Raw genomic sequence first — 15,199 nt, 5'->3', positions numbered from 1 at the left:
AATATGTGCCTTGCTGGAACCAAGAAAGTGAGACTTTATATCAAGAGTACCAAATTTCTAGAAATCAAACAGTGGGCTCACAGCTACTCCACTCTTTAAACAGGAACAGACGAAAGAAATGGGAAGCAACACTCAAAGAAAGGAACTTTGCCAAGTCAAGTAGGAAAGCATGGAGAGAATTGAATGGACTAAGTGGCAAGCAACACCTCAAAAAGCCGTATCCTAAATTGAGTCCTGACCTCATTGCCAACCAGATCACAGACCTCACAAGGGCAAAGAGAGACTACACAAAGGAAGCGGCTACTCGGGTAGCAGAGTACTTGTGGCGTGCACATGGGGGTTTTTTAGGCTAGGCAGTAGTGCGAGGTGTCCTGATGAACACTCACCAGTTGACATGCAGGCAGGGAAATCAGGACATGCTCAGTGTAAAGACACTTCAGCTATCAAGATATTAGCAGTAAATTTTCAGAGTGTTTGGAACAAAGTTCCTGAATTCACTGTCCTCCAGGAAGCGTGTGGGGCACAAGTTATTCTCGGGACTGAGACCTGGCTGAACCCTGAGATAGGAAGTTCTGAAATATTTAGTGAGGGTTGGAATGTGTATCGGAAAGACAGATTAGACACCGTAGGAGGTGGTGTCTTCATTGCAGTTGACAAAAATATTGTGTCTACTGAGGTCGAAGTAGAGCGTGATTGTGAAGTTATCTAGACACATTTAACAGGGCTAGGGGAAAATAAAGTTAATTGTGGGGTGTTATTACCAGCCACCAGGTTCCACCGTGACAGTTCTAGAATCATTCAAAGGGAGTCTACATTCTGTATCGCAGAAGTACCCGGATCATGCTATATTAGTCGGAGGCGACTTCAACCTACGTAGTATAGACTGGGATGTCTATGGATTCATTACAGGTGGTACAGACAAGCCATCGTGTGAATTACCTTTGAACGCATTATCTGAAAACTGTCTTGAGCAGCTAAATCGACAGCCAACGCGTAATGGAAATATTTTAGATCTGGTAGCCACGAACAGACCAGACCTCATCGACGGTGTCAGTGTTGAGACAGGGATTAGTGATCATGATGTTGTCATTACAACTGTGGTTACGAAAGTTAAAAAGTCGGTCAAGAAGGCTAGGAGATTATTCTTACTAGAAAGAGCAGATAAGCAGTTGTTAGCATCCCACTTAGTAAATGAATCTGCTCAGGGAGCAAAGGCAGTTGCACTCGCGGTACAAGAAAGATCGGGAGAATGAGGACAGGCAAAAGTTAGTAGAGATTCGTGCTGCTGTAAAAAGAGCGATGCACAAAGCATTCAACCACTACCTCCATCACACCTTAGCAAAAGATCTTGCTGAAAACCCAAGGAAATTCTGGTCTTACATAAAATCGGTAAGCGGGTCGAAGGCTTCCATCCATTTGGAACAAAGTTCCTGAATTCACTGTCCTCCAGGAAGCGTGTGGGGCACAAGTTATTCTCAGTCTGGCCTGGCAACGGAAGACAGCAAAATGAAAGCTGAAATTTAGGATTTGAGAAATCTTTCACACAGGAGGATCATACAAACATACCGTTGTTTGAGTCTCGTACAGATTCCCATATGGAGGACATAGTGATAGTCAACCCTGGAGTTGTGAAGCAGCTGAATGGGTTGAAAATAAATAAATCGCCAGGTCCTGATGGGATTCCAATTCGATTTTACAGAGAGTACTCTACTGCATTGGCTCCTTACTTAGCTTGCATTTATTGCGAATCTCTTGCCCAAAGTAAAGTCCCGAGCGACTGGAAAAAAGCGCAGGTGACGCCTATATATAAGAAGGGTAAGAGGACAGATCCTCAAAATTACAGACCAATATCCTTAACATCGGTTTGTTGCAGGATTCTCAAACATATTCTCAGTTCGAATATAATGAATTTCCTTGAGACAGAGAAGTTGCTGTCCATGCATCAGCACGGCTTTAGAAAGCATCACTCCTGCGAAACGCAACTCTGCCTTTTTTCACATGATATCTTGCGAACCATGGATGAAGGCTATCAGACAGATGCCATATTCCTTGACTTCCGGAAAGCTTTTGTCTTGGTGCCCCACTGCAGACTCCTAACTAAGGTACGAGCATATGGAATTGGTTCCCAAGTATGTGAGTGGCTCGAAGACTTCTTAAGTAATTGAACCCAGTACGTTGTCCTCGATGGTGAGTGTTCATCGGAAGTGAAGGTATCATCTGGAGTGCCCCAGGGAAGTGTGGTAGGTCCGCTGTTGTTTTCTATCTACATAAATGATCTTTTGGATAGGGTGGATAGCAATATGCGGCTGTTTGCTGATGATGCTGTGGAGTACGGGAAGGTGTCGTCGTCGAGTGACTGTAGGAGGATACAAGATGACTTGGACAGGATTTGTGATTGGTGTAAAGAATGGCAGCTAAATCTAATAGATAAATGTAAATTAATGCAGATGAATAGGAAAAAGAATCCTATAATGTTTTAATACTCCATTAGTAGTGTAGCACTTGACATAGTCACGTCGATTAAATATTTGGGCGTAACATTGCAGAGCGATATGAAGTGGGACAAGCATGTAATGGCAGTTGTGGGGAAGGTCGATAGTCATCTTCGGTTTATTGGTAGAATTTTGGAAAGATGTGGTTCATCTGTAAAGGAGACCGCTTATAAAACACTAATACGACCTATTCTTGAGTACTGCTCGAGCGTTTGGGATCGCTATCAGGTTGGATTGAGGGAGGACATAGAAGCAATTCAGAGGCGGGCTGCTAGATTTGTTATTGGTAGGTTTGATCATAACGTGAGTGTTACGGAAATGCTTCAGGAACTCGGGTGGGAGTCTCTAGAGGAAAGGAGGCGTTCTTTTCGTGAATTGCTAGTGAGGAAATTTAGAGAACCAGCGTTTGAGGCTGACTGCAGTACAATTTTACTGCCGCCTACTTACGTTTCACGGAAAGACCACAAAGATAAGATAAGAGAGATTAGGGCTCGTACAGAGGCATATAGGCAGTCATTTTTCCCTTGTACTGTTTGGGAGTGGAACAGGGAGAGAAGATGCTAGTTGTGGTACGAGGTACCCTCCGCCACGCACCGTATGGTGGATTGCGGAGTATGTATGTAGATGTAGAATCATACCAGAGCAGTAAAATGTAACCTCTCTAACATCAAGTGCAGTGCCCCAAGAAACGAGCTGCTTTCCAGGCCCTTCTCCATAGCGGAAGTAGAAAGTGTTGTCTAGCAACTGAAAGTCAATAAGGCTGCTGGCCCCGACAGTACCTATAATGAATTTATTAAGAACATGGGTCCACAGTGCATATGCTGGCTCACTTCGCTCTTCACTTACATACTCAAAGAGAACAAACTTCCCAGACAATTCAAACTGTCAAAAGTTACAGCCACTCTCAAACCTGGCAAGCCTGAAGACAGCCCTGAAAGCTACTGCCCTATAGCATTGCTCAGTTGTACATTCAAACTTTTGGAATGAGTCATCCTAACCAGAATAGCACTGTTTGTTGAGGCTGCTACCCCTCCTGAACAAGCCGGCTTCAGACAAGGATGCAGCTGCACCGATCAAGTTCTTGCCCTAACTACCCTAATTGAAGTAGGTTTTTAAGGCCATCGGAAATCGACAGCTGTCTTCATCGACCCGACAGCCACGTATGATACTAGCTGGTGACAGGGACTGATCCACAAGCTACTGCAAGTTGTACCAAGTCGAGAAATTGTGGATCTAATATCAAGCATGCTTAGTGAAAGGCAATTTGGTGTGTTTCTCCCAGCTCTAAAAGCCACAAACAGAAACTAAATAATGACTACCACAGGGAACTGTTTTAGCCCCATCACTATTCAATTTATACACTAATGATTTACCAACCACATCATCAACTAAATTCATCTATGCTGACTACATCACACTGGTAACACAGAGCAGTAATCTCGGAGATGGTGAACGAATTCTTACAGAGGATCTGGAGAAGACGTCAATTTTCTTTAAGACCTGGTGATGGATCCCAAGCACATCAAAAACTGAAGTCTCTTGTTTCCATCTAACGGATCATGCTATGAACTGCAAACCAAGAGTTCTCCTCAGTGGACAAACGTTAAGGTACAGTCCTTTCCCAAAATATCTCGGAATCACACTAGATCAGGGCCGGCCAAACGCTGCACAGTGTGCAGACGTGCGGAAGTGCTGCACATGTGCGCACGTGTGCGACAGCGAGCTACAGCAACATCTGTTATTAGACGTGTGTCCTAAATGAACGGCGGCGGCTCGACTTCCCTGTTTATGTGGTGCAAGCAAGAGCGCAACATACCCAGTCTCGTTTACCCCTGGTAACCGTAACCTTAACAGAGAAGTACTGAGAAATGCCAGGTACTGTGAAAAGCAAAGGACGGGAGATATATGTTCTCAGTCGTTTAAAACTGACTGGGAACTGCAATTCTTTTTTGTATCCGTTGGTGAAAACTCACAATGTTTGCTGTGCCGCCGAATAATAGGCGCCAGTGTAAGTTTTCAATTGAAAGACACTACAATAAATATCACAAAGACGAATGTAGTGTACTCAACAGTGAAGAATGGCAAGTAAAATTAAATGTCCTTAAGAAAATGGATGAGACACATAAACTCGATTATCAATTCTCATGACCAGTGATAAACTTGTTTGGATTTATTCCTTTCATAATTAAAAATTATTGTATACTAACTGTGCATTATTGCCTCATTCTGCTCCATGTTACATTATTATCAGGAAAGTTGGTCATTAAATCGATTGTTCCAATGTATACTTACATTTAGGGATTTTTTTTTAATGTGTGAAGGGCTACGTTCAGCTGAAGTCGATAAAACATAACATTCATCTAATTGTAGGTTATTATGCAGATTTCAGACGTAACTGATGAAAGATATAGCAATAATGGTATTGAAATAACAGGTGATCATCGAGAGGTCTGCGGTTATTCTGTTCAGAGGTCAGTGAGACATAAATTATGTGGGTGTAACTGATGGCACCGAGAATTAGTTATAGGAAACCTTGCATTAGTTTAATGTTATTTGAAATCATGAATAAGGTTCGTTGGAAGTCGGTAAGTGCTCTCTTTCTTAAATACTAGATCAAAAACATTACGCGTATTTACGTGCCGACAGTGAAGCTGCCTCTTTAAAAAAAAAAAAAAAAAAAAAAAAAAAAAAAAAAAAACCACGGTTGTTAGCTGGGGGGTTAAACTGTTAACATAAAAGTAGACGTCTCAATGAGTAGACTGTGACAGTATTTTAAATGTTTAATACGCGAAATACCTTCCCATGGTTGGCTTGCAAGCTGTGGAAAGAGCACGAGAATGCGCCGGTACAGATTATCCCAGCAAGTGGATAAAGCGACATCTGTGCGTAGAAACATGCACTACATGAACGTTGACGGCTGCGGCGTGCACGCTGTGACCCGGAAGTTGCACATGTGCAGGAGCACCGCACGCGTGCAGAATATCCGGCCGGCCCTGCACTAGATAGAACCCTGAGCTACAAAGAGCACATCACCAAGCTTTCTCATAAAGTTGCTGCAAGGAACAACATACTACATAAGCTCAGTGGTACCACCTGGGAAACCTCTGCTGATTGTCTGCGTTTAACTGGGATCATTCTTGTGTACTCTGGTGCTGAGTACTGTGTACCTGTCTGGTTGTAAAGTGTACATGTGAAGAAGGTAGACACATAACTGAACGACACGATGTGCTGCATTACTGGTTCCATCAAATCAACCCCATGCCACTGGTTACCTGTGTTCAGTCACCTCATTTAAGGTGGAAACAAGCTCTAGTGAGGGAGGCCAAGAAAATCTCTACATCACCCTACCACTGCACCAGGAATTCTGTCATCCGCCACAGCAACGATTGCGATCAAGAAAACCATGAAGTGTTACTGCAGAACAACTCAACGCAGATGGTTTTGATATAAATGAAAGCTGGAAGCATGAATGGTCAACAAAAGCATTGGGAACAAGAGCCCATCACCTTGATCCCACAGAGAAGCCAAAAGGTTTTGACCTACTGAGAAACCTCTGGTGCCACCTCAACAGGTTAAGGACTGGACATGATTGTTGTAACTACTTCAGGTACAAATGGGACTGGATCAGTTCACCAATGTGTGAATTTAATCAAGAAGAGCAGACAATTGAACATCAAGCTGAACGCTGTCCACTTCATTCATACCCTGGAATTCCCAGCGACTTGTTCACTCTCACACCCAGCTTAATTAATTGGTTGAAAAACATGGACTTTAAGGTTTAATCTTGTCTTTTATCATATGTATATTGTATAAAATCACTTGTCTTATATCAACTATATATTGTATAAAATCACCATACCATTAAACTTATACACCTAGTCTCCTTTGCCCGACATACACTTGGTGCAGCAATCCTCCAACTTTTTCAAAGCACCGGAAAGATAGTTCCGTCAAACTCTGCAAAATACTTCAATTGCAACTATCACTTCCTCATTTGATGAAAACTTCTTCCCAACAAGCCAAAGTTTTAAGTTGGGTAACAGGAAGAAGTCACTTGGGGCAATGTCTGGTGAATAGTGTGGATGAGGAGCCAATTCAAAGTTCAGTTCATGCACTTTCGCCATGTGTGGGATGGGCATAATCCTGGTGAAAGAGCACTTTTTGCTTGGCAACCTTAGTCTTTTTTTTCAGCCAATGCAAGTTTAAAACAATCCAACAATGAAGTGTAATAGTGTCCAGTTATGGTTCTGCCTTTCTCCAAGTAATCTGTAATAATTATTCATTGGGAATCCCAAAAAACAGTGGCCATCATTGCTTTGACTTTGATGTGTAATAATGGATCTAGGTTTTATCAACAGTCACAATTCGGTGCAAAAGCCTTGCAGAGTGCGATTAAACATTGCCAGACATTGTGTTGACATGTTGTGCTAGATGTGCTTTTTGTCGACTGTGAGCAAGTGCAGCACCCACCTTGCGCACAGCTTATTCATAACCAAGTCTTTCATTCTCTCCAATATTATGCATCTGCTCAGCTGAGATGCCTACAGTCTCAGCAATGTCACAAACTTTGTATTCAGCAGTCTTGCATTACCATATCATGGATTTTGTCAATGGTTTCCTTTGTGGTGACTTCAACTGGATGGCCAGAGAGTGCTTTGTCTCCAACGCTTATCTGACAGTGTTTAAATTCATTAAACCAAAAGCGAATGATCTTCAGTGGTGGTGCAGAGTCAGCTTGAACTTCATCCAATCCCATTTTGATCCCTTCAGATGAAAACGTTTAATAACAGCACAAAACTTGGTTTTCTCTGTTCTCAGTAACAGCCAACACACTGACCAATTCAGACAGCTGTCGGCAATGAACTGTACACTGTGCATTGTTGAAATTCTTCATACGATCTTTGGAATAATAGAGCTTACCAACCATGAAGGCGCAACAAAATCTTTCCTTTCTTTCATGGAAATTTACCAGACTTACCAAACCACCCTCATATTTATGTGTACTGTCTGGCTGTTGGATAAAGACATGCATGAAGCAAACACTATAGTGATTAAGCTTCAATTGTTAATAACTGACTGTGTACTGTTAACTTAAAAACAGCACTTGCAGGTGTTGTCTTTATAGTTAGTGGCTAATCCTGTGCTAGGTGGCTCAACACCTACAGGAATAGTGTGTTTAATGTGAGAGAGAGACCATAGAACACAAAAAGCGAAAAAAATGGCATTTAACCAACATATTTCATAGATTGTAGGGCATACTTGAGGGACATAGTATCCTTCTCAGCCTGTCTGATAAGCCTCCCCTGACCCGCATTTTATATGTGTGTTCTGCTGCCGCTTGGTGAGTAGATTTTTTATCTGTCCAGTTACATTAGATATTCACAAATTGTTGTCATTGTTATTGTATGAAAAAAGTTGGAGTTTGATGGAGGATGCGAAGAATAAGTTTAAACTGATTAACACTCAGCACTAAATTCTTAACAATTAATTCATTAGATGAGAAGTTGTTGATCACTGGACATCCATGATTGACAATGTTATCTTTCCAGTTTCCCATACACAATGAATATTGAGGCTGCACCCATATCTGCTATATAGCTCACTGACAGCTGTCGTGCACCAAATGGCATTCCAATAGATCAATGTGTTACCAACAATATTACCTTTCCTTTGACTGTCCACATTGCCATGGCTTTTGACAGAGAGAATTCTTGATACCCAGTTGTTTTTGGCATAATATTTTTCCAAAAATGCATCAGTTCTACCTGCACTTTGCTCAGGAAACTCTTAGTGAAATAAACACTTTTGTAGCACAAACTTTACATAACACCTACCTTAATTCTCAGAAGTGCTTGAAACCATCTGTCCCAAACTGAAATGCAGCAGCATGTTAATCAAAACTTTGTCCATTTAGGTATATTACAAGACTTTATAACCCTTACCTTGCCTTACATATTTTCATTGGTTGCACAACTGAGAAACTGGCTGAAAGGACAGATATTTCCTGCAGGTAAAGACTGGTGAATGTGAGTAACTGTCAGAATACTCTTGGGGAGGGTGAGGGGCATAGTAAAATGAGTAGTTACTAAGGATGGACACAAGAACAGAGTGTAGTGTAAAGTAGTTTAAAAGAGCCAATATATTTGAATCTAATGCAAAAGTTTGCTAGCACTCTTTGTACGATACAGCTGCTGTATATGGTGTAATATGCATCTCAGGTTTTGTAATCCTTCTTTGACTTTCATTTTTCTTAGTGAATAAATCCCTCTTTGCCTTTCATTTTTCTTAGTGAGTATATTGTTGAATCCATTCTGTAATTGAGAGCTACAGGCGTGTATTTGGCTCATTGTATTGGAAACTGATAACAAAGGAAAACATTACACTGCAGTGTGTAGTGTAATGTACTTTTTGCCCATAATAACTGTGGTACAGTTGCAAATGGCAAAGGCTAGCAGTTATCCCACATGGATACACACACCGATTTACATAATGGATATTAATACTGAGGAATTTTCGGCAACTGGAAATTGATGATCAGATAAATAACTGCTGAAACTTAGACTTTTACATGAACCCTACTTTCTCATACAGCTTACAGTCTGACCTGCAACAAAGACATGGGAAAACAGAGAGGCATAGATGATTTTTAAAAGAAAAATATTACGTGTCAATCGTAGTGTCAGAATTATAAAAAATAAAACACCTTAAAGGAGATTTTGTGAGAGATTGTTTGGGTTATTTCCTTGTATTTCTTCCTCCTTTAGTGGATAAGTACAAAAATTAGTGTAACCACACTTTGTCCACTACATAATTTTGGTAAAGTAATTGAATGAAATATTATTCTTATATCTGCATGTAACAGTTTTAAAAATATTTACATTTATTTAAAAAAAGCAGTTTACATAAGTCACAAAGAGAAGTAATTATACATATTTACAGTCCAATTCAGAATGTATTTCTCAGTCTTGCTAGGACAGAAAAAAATTGTCAGATCTTTTCTACAGATTAAAGTTGAAGATAAATGTCTTGTGCAGCATATACACCTTCAAAAACCGTCAAATTATTGTTGATTTTTGTTGTTGTTGTTGTTATGCTGGTCTATTTGTGACCAGATGTAAAAACAGACATATTAAGAACAGTAGCTTTTTGCAGTGTGTATTGGATTACACTTGTCTGATATAAGCAGCATGTGGCCTCTTACTTCTATTATGAACATCTGAAGCCACTTCCAGCCTCTAGTTACATAACTCACAGGGAATATTGTGTTTTAGCATACATTTATAATTTTTTCCCTGTTTGTGCCTGACTGAATGATTATTTTACGTTTGTAGTATTATGTGATTAAATTCATCCATAGATTCTTCATGTAAGTTGAACAAATTGGTTGGGTATCTTATTCTGTCAGCATTTATTTAAGTTCTCTTGTATTTAAATCTGTCTTTTTGTGCCCTATGTTGGGGAAAGGGAGCTGAAGAAATTCTGAATGATTCAAAATTGACAGTTTCTGTATAAAATTAAAATGTGACTGAAATATACAATTTCCTATTTGAAATATTGTGAATAGCCTGTGCAAGAAATAAGTGTGATATATTGTCAATTGCTATCAATGTGGTATACAAGTGTGTACTCACTAGGAGTATTCAAAGTTTAGAACAGTTAATCTGTCAATAAACTCTCACGAATAAATATGAACAAGAAATGACAACCCTTACTACTTCCGTCAGATGTACAAAAAAAGATTACATGACAAGCTCTCATATTACAGATGCATAAAATGTTTTAGAAAGATATTTACATCAGTGTCTATATTGACTCATGTATGTGAGCATTAATGAGACAAATTCTTGGAAAATACATTGCTTTACTACTGGAGTTTCTGCCTACGGCAGCTAGTGATTAACACATTAGATAAGAACTGATTGAGTGTTTTTGTATAATGAAATGCTGCTTCTATAGGAGACCTCAAATTACTGTACAGTAGTACAAAGTTTGCACCACTTCTGTGTAAAACTGCGAGAGTATGCCAGATAAATACATTTAATCAGTTATCCAAACAATGGAAAGTCTAAGATGGAATAACAACAACATGCTAAGGGTAGATTGCTACTCACCACGTAGAGGAGGTGTTGAGTCACATACAGGTACAATGGAAAGAACAGTAGAACTATTCAAGCCTTCATACAAAGTCGTCCCTCAGAAATAGATCTCCCACAACAACAAAGTTGTGTGAATGTGTGAGGGTTCTACTTCTGAGGAAGAACTTTGTTTGAAAGCTTAAATATTTCTAGTATTATTTTAATTGCTCCTGTCTGTGACTCATGCATCCTGTATGTGGTTGGTACCAATTTAATCAGTTATTCATATTTATCGTGTGGCACTATTGAGGATTTTGCATATTTACAGCACACTATTTCTTCCCTAAACAAGTCAGAAAAACAAATCTGTATACTTACAGTAGATGCATTTGACAGACACATTGAAACTTCCTGCCAGATTAAAACTGTATGCCAGACTGGGGCTCAAACCTGAGTTCAAGTCCAGATCTAGCACACAACTTTTATCTGCTGTGAAGATTCATACTGATGCACACTCCGCTACAGGGAGAAAAATTCATTCTTCACAAATACTGTTACTGAGATTCATCTTTAAAAAGTATCACTTGCAAAATGCTTATGGGAAATACATAATGTTGCAGAGGATGACCAGAAACTAGGTGGTCCCACATCCAGAGGCAAACTGTATAAGCACAGGAAATCCCAAATCTTTTATATGGGGTATGGTTGGAGGAAACAGTGGAGAGAACTTTGCTCAAAGAGGTGATTTTATGGGCCCGTATAATAACTCCATAGCACTCGTTTATATGTCATACTTCAAAGCAATGGACCTGGATACATGCCCCTCCAAACCGCAGTCCAGTGATTCCTTGAGCACAGGAGGACAGTGTCAGCAGTTCACACTGTGCACCTATATCAAAATGATTGTAGTCACTTTAATTTTTATGGAAGAATAAGCAAGTGAGAACGGTGGTTCTGTAGAGGTGGAAAGTGAAGCACACAAAATGCAGAGGACGCCACCCAGCTAAGTTGCCAGATATCCTGATGATCAGAGGTGTGAAAGACTGATGATGATGTCCTAGAGGTTTCAGTCAAAATGTTTCAAATGTGGTTCTTGAGCCACTGTCAGTTACACAACACTGTGAAATAGCATTATTCATCTGGAAAAAAAACTGCAGCATGACAAGTGCTGTCTGCACTGATGTAAGCTCCAGGACAACCCTGCCAGACCTCGTCGATACTAGAAGAGCTTCATCCGTTGTCTTGAAGCCCCCCTCATATCTGGAAAATAATGTACATTGGATAGAGGTAATACAGGCTTCAAATAAAATGAAACATTTTTTGATGAAACACTACTTACAGGAGTATAAAAACAAATAAAAACAAGCTATAATTCCTATACCTGGAGTTAGTTCTAGAATATCCTGCATGCAGAGATTTGTTTGAAAAACAGTTGGTATTCACACACACACACACACACACACACACACACACACACACACACATTAGTTCAGAAAGGAGTGAGCCACGAGCCACATGTGTACACATGTATTCAGCAACTTACCTGAGTATATTAAATGTCTTACAGATGAAGGGGTGGAATTTAGGCTTGACTTAAAGGTCTTTCTGTTGCTCAACTGCTATTGGACATATCTAATTGACAGAAACTCTTAAAGTTAATGTTTTAGGTTATTCTGTAATTAATTCTACTAGTGTAATATTATAATCTTGTGTGATAAGTGAATTTTTTCTATTGCTTTCAATAAAATGACTCCTTTGACTTTTCTCCCTATCCCAGAGACTCATTTCCATTGGATCCAAGGAATATAATGTAACATGCCCAGTGTTCAACTTCTCGAAAAATATTGTCTTCTTCATGAAAGAGATGCACTGAAGAAAAAGGGAAGATTTTGTTGTGCCAGTGGGATCACATGCAGAACACTGAATAAATAAATGAAAAAACAAACCCAATTAAAGTTCTGTAGAACAAAGTCAGTAATCCGCTCTCACTATATGACAGAGAGACATTGATAGTAATGCAGAATACAAGCTGCAAAGATCGGGTTTTTAAGAAGAGCTTGAATTCAGCCCGTTAGACAGAATAAAGGACACAGCATTCTGGCAAGAACCGGGAGTTGCCTGTATTAATAAACAGATCCAAAAGTATAGAAGTAAATGGAGAGACCATGTCAAAAGAATGAAAGAAAATGGAATACTAAAAATAATAATGAGCTGACACTGAATACAAAACAAATCGTTAGATAAATTAAGAAAGAGGTGAGATTGTAGAGAGACCGTTAAAGGAGGAGAATATGAGAAGACGACGTGATGTTGACTCAAATACACTCTTTCAGATTATGAAGTTCACAGGTATAAAATAAAGGGAGTGAAAGGTTATCTACAAAATTTATATAAACCAGACTGCGCTTATAAAACTCAAAGGACACAAAAGGAAAGCAGTAGTCGAGAAAGGCGTGACACAGAATTGTAGCCTACCCCTTATGTTTATTTAATATGTATGTTGCACAAGTAGTAAAGGAAATAAAGGAGAAATTTGGAAAATGAATTTAAGGTTCAGGGAGAAGAAATAAAAACTTTGAGATCTACTGATGACAGCGTAATTATGTCAAAGATGGCAAAAGACGTGGAAGATCAGTTGAAAAGAATGGATAGTGTTTTGAAAAGAAATTATTAGATGAACATAGATAACATTACAATAAGAATCATAAAAGTGATATTTAATCAGATGATGCTGAGACAATAAAAGTATTAGATTTGTTTAGTTATTTAAGCAGCAAGATAACTGACAATGGCTGAAGTAAACAGGCTGTAAAAGGCAGACTGTCAATAGCAAGAAAAATGAGTATGAAAATTTGTTAATGCCTATTGTAAATTTACCTTTATGTGAAAGTGGAACACGGACAAAATCAATACAGGCAAGAAGAGAGTAGAAGATTTTGAAGTGTGGCTTGGATAAGTAGTACTGTCCAATTTAAAGTGGTTGTTATTTGACAGCCAGTATGGTAAACTATTACCATACGCTAAAAACCACTGGGAGCATAGTGTAGTTTGCTTCTAATGTGTTGCCACCATTGCTGTGCAACTCATTATTGAAAAAAAGAGATTTTTGAAATGCAAAATTTTCACCTACTCCAAGAAAAAAGCCTCCGTGCAGTCCTAGTTAAAATTAAAAACAAATTTTGGGAATGAAACATAGAGATATAGATCATACATGAGCCTCAGATTTATTTTCACACAGTTTTTGTAGCAGACACAGATTTTACAGTGATTTTGTATCACCATGGAGAGCACAGTGTTGTGTTGGCTGCCTGCAGATAGTACTCGTCACAACATTGCAACTTTCCACCTTAAATGTAAGTTGTCAGATAAGTTAAATCACACTGTACAGAGTGAACCCCAGCTAACCAACAAAATCTTAAAAGTTATTCAAAGATATTTTCAGAGTATTTCTGTATAAAAGGGAGGTGGTCTCTGGTGGCTTGTTGAGGAGAACGAATTTAACTATGATTTCTTCAGTGACAAAGTGCCAGATACAGAATTCAAAAGTCTTGTATTTGACACCCGGTCAGCCCCAGGATTTTTACTATAACTTACACCTCCTTAACTACTGCCAATGTTTATTGATTTGAAAAATGCTGATTTGTATTGTGGTTCAGAGTCAATGTTAAACTGTAAGTCGTCCTATAATTGGCTGTGTAAACCAGTTGAAAGGATGTAGGAGGGTGAGGTCATACAGTGTCCAACAGGACCGTGCCTAGTAAGGCACTCTGCTGGCCAAATCGACCTTTGGACAGATGGCAACTTTAATTTTTTTCCCAAGTTAACTATTTGCATGCAAAAATATCTTCACAACAGTGAAAAAGCCTGTGATATGGAATCACCAAAACATACAACACAAGAAATGGAGTAATGAATTGATCCTTGGACATATGCAAAAGTACTTCATGTGGTTTCCGTAACAGTGGGAGAGGCTAGGCACAGCGTCATTGTGCCACTTTTCCACTGTGTTCAGTGAATCCATACACGGGGTGCATATTGGACAAATCTTCAGCATTGAACCTATCCACAGTACTGTGTACAAATGTAAATGTACAAGTAAAACTGCCAGAAAAACAAACCCATGACAGAATCGAGCAGTAGTGAATGCAAGTGAAGAGTGGGCATTACTGTTGTCAGCAACAGGTATTATGAGCAAATCGAATGAGTTTGTTTCCAAAAGAGACACACACTATGTTGTCAACAGAGTTTCACTCTATGAAAACTATGGTTCAGTTGTTTTGGTAGACTACATAAATGATATAGTAAATGGTAGGATCACCAGTATTATTGAGAGCATTGGTATGGAATGAAACATAAATGGATGTGTAAGAGAGAAACTGGGAGCTGACAACTTCTTTTTGTTTCCTTTTTTTCACATAATTAGAGCAGCACATCATTCAGTGTTAGTGCATCGTGTATTTTTTTTCCTTACAGAATAAAAATTGCATTTTATAAATAATGAAAATTAGTTTATTGTTTAACTTCTGTACTTTTATCCAATTAATTTTGCTGCAAGTAAAGTCTCCATGCACAAACATAATACAAAGGGTGTTTCAAAAAGTACTTTACAACTTTGAAAATTTATATAAATTA

The 15,199-nt window shown here is 39.1% G+C and overlaps 1 protein-coding gene across 1 annotated transcript in view; it reads right to left on the bottom strand.

Annotated features, from left to right (window-relative positions):
* Window positions 1-9,391: 9,391 nt before the first annotated feature.
* Window positions 9,392-15,199, bottom strand: part of LOC126259674 (uncharacterized) — a 230,279-nt gene continuing 224,471 nt past the window's right edge. The window contains exon 6 of the mRNA XM_049956621.1: window positions 9,392-11,827. The gene's annotated coding sequence lies outside the window, so the exon portion shown is untranslated. The remainder of the gene's footprint in view (window positions 11,828-15,199) is intronic.

This window comes from Schistocerca nitens, chromosome 5, assembly GCF_023898315.1.
Source record: "Schistocerca nitens isolate TAMUIC-IGC-003100 chromosome 5, iqSchNite1.1, whole genome shotgun sequence".
In the NCBI taxonomy this organism is placed as follows: Eukaryota; Metazoa; Arthropoda; class Insecta; order Orthoptera; family Acrididae; genus Schistocerca; species Schistocerca nitens.
This window is presented reverse-complemented; position numbering and strand designations above follow the sequence as displayed.